The sequence below is a fragment of the Suncus etruscus genome, chromosome 15 (genome assembly GCF_024139225.1).
Source record: "Suncus etruscus isolate mSunEtr1 chromosome 15, mSunEtr1.pri.cur, whole genome shotgun sequence".
Lineage (NCBI taxonomy): Eukaryota > Metazoa > Chordata > Mammalia > Eulipotyphla > Soricidae > Suncus > Suncus etruscus.
Window position 1 is genome coordinate 67,467,072 of NC_064862.1, and position 6,959 is coordinate 67,474,030.

Genomic DNA, 6,959 nt, shown 5'->3' on the forward strand with positions numbered 1-6,959 from the left:
GAAATTTAAAAAATTAAAAAAAATAGGAAATTAAAATAATTCATGTTGAGATTAAAAGTTTCTCTATCACTAGCCCTAAAGTAGCAAAAAGCATTATGGCTGGGCCCATTTGGTGGATGCCTGGTGAGTCTGATGCCTGGTGAGACTCTAACTGGGACTAGTACCAGAACCATAGAAGACTGGTTTCCTCCACTCTGGAGAGAAGCTCCAGCAGAAACAACATATTTTAATAATGACATGAAGGAGGGCACCTTAAGTTTCAAGCACTTTCTTGTGGCAATAGCATATTAAAGGACTCATCTCTGGAGAAAGCCCCACATGGGCATAATTGGGAGGGTATCTATAAAATCATCTCTGGAAAGCTGGATGCATCCCCACTTTTGGGAGGGCAGCCCCATCTCCATCTGAGATGTGGAGAAGTCCATGTCCTCTCTTAAATGCATTACTCTATCTCTTTTCCTTCTTCATAATCTCTACATGAATTTTTGTTTTGTTTTGTTTGTTCTTGGGTCACATCCGGCAGTGCTCAGGGGTTACTCCTGGCTGTCTGCTCAAAATAGCTCCTGGCAGGCACGGGGGACCATATGGGACACCGGGATTCGAACCAACCACCTTTGGTCCTGGATCGGCTGCTTGCAAGGCAAACGCCGCTGTGCTATCTCTCCGGGCCCTCTACATGAATTTTTACTACACTTGGATCTTAGCCAAAAGATTCTACATGAATTTTTACTGTTCATCTTCTCCTGAAATTTTTTTGTTGTTATTTGGATCACACCCAGCGATCCTCAGGGGTTACTCCTAGCTTTGCACTCAGGAATTACTCCTGAGTTTCTTGGGAAACCATATGTGGTATCAGGGTCAATCATATGCAAGGCCTACCCACTGTACTGTCTGCCCATCCCCTGAAATTCTTTTCTGTGTGAGGGAAGGTGACATTCCTGTATAAGCCTGGTAAGCCTTAGGATGGACAGACTTTTCTTGTAAAGTGTAATTCCTCACTGTTATCTCCCTGAGAAATTGGGTAGCAGGGATTTTCCATATGTAGAACAAGTGGAACTGGTTAAGTTTTGATGGCTGCTTCGTGTAGCTAGTTAAGAAATCAAGTTTGTACCATACAGATGCTCATTGCATGCAGACTCTTATCAGTCCTTCAGGCACTTCCCCAAGTGACCGAGGTGGGTATAGAGGGGAGGAATTGACACCCTTCTTGTGACTGCTGCCTTTCTCTCACATATGTCACCCACAACAGGCTGGCTGACTTCTTTTCCAAATCTGCCTTTCATATTTAGTGTAGTATGGTGTCTTAGATTTATAACCTATTTAGGACCGGGCGTTGGCACTAGAGGTAAGGTGCCTGCCTTGCCTGCGCTAGTCTTGGATGGACCGCGGTTCGATCCCCCGGTTTCCCATATGGTCCCCCAAGCCAGGAGCGACTTCTGAGTGCATAGCCAGGAGTAACCCCTGAGCATCACCGGGTGTGGCCCAAAAAAACAAAAAAAAAAAAAAAGATTTATAACCTATTTTGTCTCTTGGTAGCTAAGAGTTGCCATGTGGACTAGGTTGCCATCCTGTATATATCTGGATATTCATCGTCTACATGCCCAGGGATATTAGTCAATTAAGGACAAGACTGGTTTTATTTATAAACCAGAATCTCGGATGGAGCTGCTTAGAGCTCATTTCCTTCTCCCACACTTTATTGTTTTGCTCCCACTGACACAATTCACTTGAAACTTTTTTTTCCTATTGAAGTTGTGCTAATCAACTGTATTTTTTCTAACCAACAAACATCAAGCAGACCCCTTTGTGTCAGAAGTGGGTTGCACTGCTAACAGAGGAAGTTTCTTTCTGAAAATTCTTCCTTTCCAAAAGAACCGTTAGCCCCATATACATTTTTACAAAAAACAGCTTAGTTTGGTTTAGAGGCCATATCTGGTGGTGCTCCAGGGTTATTCCTGGCTCTCCAATCAAGAATGATTCCTAGGACTGGAAAGATAGCATGGAGGTAGGGCATTTGCCTTGCATGCAGAAGGACAGTTGTTCGAATTCCGACATCCCATATGGTCCCCCGAGCCTGCCAGGAGCGATTTCTGAGAATAGAGCCAGGAGTGGCCCCTGAGTGTCTCTGGGTGTGACCCCCCCCAAAAAAAAGTACCAGATATAGGGGCTGGAGTGATAGCACAGTTGGCATTTGCCTTGCATGCAGCTGCCCAGGATGGACCTGGCTTTTCTTTTTTTTTCTTTCTTTTTCTTTCTTTTTTTTTGGGGGGGCACACCCATTTGATGCTCAGGGGTTACTCCTGGCTAAGCGCTCAGAAATTGCCCCTGGCTTGGGGGGACCATATGGGACGCCATCGAACCCCGGTCCTTCCTTGGCTAGCGCTTGCGAGGCAGACACCTTACCTCTAGCGCCACCTCTTCGGCCCCAGACCTGGCTTTTAAACTCCGGCGTCCTATATGATTTCCCAATCCAAGACCAATATCTGAACTCATAGCCAGAAGTAACCCCTGAGCATCACTGGGTGTGTTCCAACTCCCCCCCCCCAAAAAAAAAGTACCAGATATAGGGCCCGAGCGGTAGCACAGCGGTAGGGTGTTTGCTCTCGACACAGTTGACCCCAGATGGATACAGATTCGATCCCCAGAATCCCATATGTTCCCCCGAGCCTGCCAGGAGTGATTTCTGAGTGCAAAGCCAGGTGTGTGGCCCGCCCCCCCAAAAAAATTTTTAAGTACCCGATATAGTACCTGATAGTAACTTAAAAATTTTTCAATCTGATTTTCTTCTTATTCATTTGATTGCTGGTTTTAGCTTTATTTTATGTAATAATCCATACCAGACTCCATACCAGGCATAAAATGCCAAAATTAATATTCTGGGACTTGAGTGATATGCAGTGGGTAGAGCATTTACCTTGCACATGGCCAACCTGGGATTAATCACCCGTATCCTATATGGTCCCATGAGCAATACTAGAAGTGCTATTGGAGTGCAGAGCCAGGAATAGGCCCTGAGCACCACCAGATATGGTACCCCCCAAAAAAAAGCAAACAAATCTATATATTTATATATATATATATATATTCCTTAGATATTTTTGTACTTATGGGATGTATATGATATGTATAACATATGATAACTTTTTTCTAGAGACTTAATTTTAAAACTCTTGATAAATAGGTGGTGTTGTTCTTGTTATATTCATGAGAAAAATGAAACTTAATTTGAATAACAGATATCTGTGACTTTTTATGTGTTTACAGGTTATAGATACAAAAAGCATGTGAACATGGCTATACCTTGTCAGAGTCATCAATGGCAGTGAGCCATAATATATGCTTTTCCTGAGGAGCAAATGCCATTTCACTTAATTCTGATCATGCACATATAAAAACAATTATTGGGCTTTAGATAATTTTATTTATTTGAAATACTTTCAAAACCTATACGTTTCCTCCACAAACTCTCTCTTTCTTCCTTTCTCTCTCTGTTTCTCTCTCTCTCTCTCTCTCTCTCTCTCTCTCTCTCTCTCTCTCTCTCTCTCTCTCACATACACACACACACACACACACACAGATGCTTTTATTTAATTTTGTTTGGGGGTCATACCCAGCAGCGCTCAAGCATTAATCCTGGCACTCCTGGAAGACTTGGGGGACCATATGTGATGCCAGGAATCGAACTCGAGTTAGCCACATACAAGGCAAATACTCACTGTGCTATCGCTCTGGCCCCCACATATGCTTTTATTGAACAGTTGTTTAATAAGACAATGCAGCGTCAGTTGTGATGTTATAGGTAGAAATGTAGATGAGCAGCCCTTACCTCAGCTGAATTTACATGTTTTGCATGGCAGGAAGGTGTGCCTTTCAGGCTGGTGCCAAGCCCACCCTGGGAAGGAAGCCAGGTCATGCTCCAGAGGATGAATTGTGACTCCACACCAATAACCACTATTTGTTTATTTGCCCTAGGGAAGACTGCTGCCTTTTCAAGAAAGAAATATTTCTAGGCCTGGCTCTTTTGTGCTGAGAACAATGGAATGTGTGTGCTACAACCCTTCTTTCTCTGCTTCAGATGCCAGTCTCCTCCCTGAGAGGGTGGGTTGGCATAGCTGGACACCTGCAGCTCTCCCTGCTGATCTGCTTCTCGAGGCCTTGATCTTAATTTCTTGCACATTCCTGTTGGTAAGGAGTCTGGAGGCAACACATGCTTTCTATTGAAGCCATTGTAGTCCTCTTTTCTTACCAGATTACAAATTTTGTTTTCATTGGACTGATTAAAAACAAAATCCTTTAAGCATAACTAGGCAGTTTGTCTTAGAATAGGTTGTCTGTACCTGTTCTAATGTCTTGTTGAACACCCTACGCCTGCTTAAATGTATTGATGTGGATAATATTAAATGTCTTAATTATTTAAATAATTCATTGTTTTGAGAAGCTGAGGAATTACTGTATACATTTACAACTTAATGACTTTTGTATTTTTTCAAAATAAAAGCTTTAAATGTGAAGAATTGTTGTACTCTATGCTTTTTTTTTTTAATTTCTATCCGAGAAAAGGGGGAGGGAAGAAGGAAAGGAGGAAGAGAAGGAAAAAAGGAGGGAGGGAGGGAGGAAGGGAGGGAGGGAGGGAGGGAGGGAGGGAGGGAGGGAGGGAAGGAAGGAAGGAAGGAAGGAAGGAAGGAAGGAAGGAAGGAAGGAAGGAAGGAAGGAAGGAAGGAAGGAAGGAAGGAAGGAAGGAAGGGAGAGAGGGAAGAAAGGAGGGAGGGAGGGGTATTCTTTGCTTTTATATTATTTAATGACTGTGATTTCAGGAAAGTTAGACCCAATAAACTGGACCCCTGATAAACCAGTTTCTTCAGTTTATATATCACGCTTGAATAAACTCACCGTTTGTATTTCAGAGACACCTGAACTGTCCATTTGTTTCAGAATTCTTTTCTTCCATTTCATGCTTTCATACTGTATTTGGAGGCTTAGGAGTTATCACCTCCTGTTTACTAGAAGACAGATAAAAGTAACTTCTATTGATTAAGTATATTCTATGTACCAAGCTCTCACTGAACATGTGTTTTGTTTTTTATTTTTGGGCCACGCCCAGTAATGCTCAGGGGCTACTCCTGACTATGCGCTCTGAAATCGCTCCTGGCTTTGGGGAACCATATGGGATGCCGGGGGAATCTAACCACTGTCTGTCCTGGGCTAACATGGGCAAAGCAGACGCCTTACCCCTTGTGCCACCACTTCGGCCCTTGAACATGTTTTGTTTTGGTTTTGGTTTTGTTTTTTTTTTTGTGGTTTTTGGGTCACACCCAGCAGTGCTCAGGGGTTATTCCTGGCTTCAGGCTCAGAAATTGCTCCTGGCAGGCACGGGGGACCATATGGGGCGCCAGGATTCTAACCGATGACCTCCTGCATGAAAGGCAAACGCCTTACTTCCATGCTATCTCTCCAGCCAGAGCATGTTTTTTTTTAATGTTTTTCTCATCTCTGTCCCAAAGCTATCATCTCTGGGCTCATCCATCATGGTAATTACATTTTTATTAATAATTCCCTCTAGAGCAAGAGCTATATAGCACAGTGGTAGGGTGATTGCCTTGCATGCAGCTGACCCAGGTTTAATCCTTGGCATCCATATGGTCCCTTAAGCCCAGGAATAATTTCTGATTGCAGAGCCAAGAGTAATCCCTGAACACCACTGGGTGTGGCCCCAAATCAAAAAATCATCTGAGGCTGGGCAGGTGGCGCTAGAGGTAAGGTGTCTACCTTACTAGCGCTAGCGTAGGATGGACCGCGGTTCGATCCCCCAGCGTCCCATATGGTCCCCCCAAGCCAGGGGCGATTTCTGAGCGCATAGCTAGGAGTAACCCCTGAGCATCAAATGGGTGTGGCCCAAAAACCAAAAAAAAAAAAAATCCTCGATACTGTAAGATGACACCCAGCTATTAACCCAATAGGGTGTGGGGAGTGATTTCACAATGTTGGAATTTATTTTACAACTGGCACCCGAACAGCAACTCAGACACCTGAGAAAACCCCAACAATGGTAAGTTATAGGACCCTCTGGTAGATAATCACCATCACACCCTCCTTCAGCTGGAGGTGTGTAGTGTGCAGTGCCTGCCACTGGAACTGGTGCACATAGCTCTGTTCTAAATGACTTCATGTTGCTCTGGTCTGGTCGCTCAACTGTCCCACCACCCAGAATAGCAGAGGTCCCCTCAGGTAGGACAGAAGCAGGCAATGAAAAAAGGAGAGAGCTGAAGACTCTAAGCAGAGTCTCAGAGGTTGAGGCCTATTGCCTTTCTTCTACCAAAGGTACTTTGTGTGAAGGCCTTGGCCCCCAACCTGCAGCTTATCAAGGTCACTGATGGGTAGAAGTCAAAGAGCAAACCCCATTGTAGAATGACCAATAGCAGCAGGGAGATGAGTGGGTCCCCCACCCAGATTCCAGCCCAGGAACTGAAGGCCTTGCCATTCCAAGTGATCTCAGCAGCTTACTATAGGAAGGGAAGATGGAGAAGATGAAGGATCCAAGCCTACCCAAAGCCCAACTGAGGAGAAGCTGCTTTCAGAACCTCCTGCAACTTTCTTCTAGGTTAATCTCTCAATCCTATTTGCATCAGTACTATATTGCTGACTAAACTGTGTTTTTTACTTTTCTATAGATCTTAATAGCTACTCTTTTGTTCTATATCACACTGCACACAGTTATATATGTATCCAACTTAGTGATTTAATATTAGTTTGCACCGTTACAGGAAAATGCATAATATTGTTAGGTTTTTAATAGATCTGTTATCATAGTGAATGTTTCCCAATAGCTGTGTTGTTTGATTATGTATATTACTTAGCAACTTATTCTCAAATTATGTCTGCAAAAATGTTCTAATGTCTTTTCCCACAGAAGTTGATGGAAAAGGAACTTGCATACTATAAATTTTATACAGTACTCTATA

The 6,959-nt window shown here is 43.5% G+C and overlaps 1 protein-coding gene across 1 annotated transcript in view; it reads left to right on the forward strand.

Annotated features, from left to right (window-relative positions):
- The window catches only part of TPST1 (tyrosylprotein sulfotransferase 1), a 93,797-nt gene extending 89,283 nt beyond the window's left edge, over positions 1-4,514 (forward strand). The window contains exon 6 of the mRNA XM_049789532.1: positions 3,973-4,514. The gene's annotated coding sequence lies outside the window, so the exon portion shown is untranslated. The remainder of the gene's footprint in view (positions 1-3,972) is intronic.
- The last annotated feature ends 2,445 nt before the right edge of the window (positions 4,515-6,959 follow it).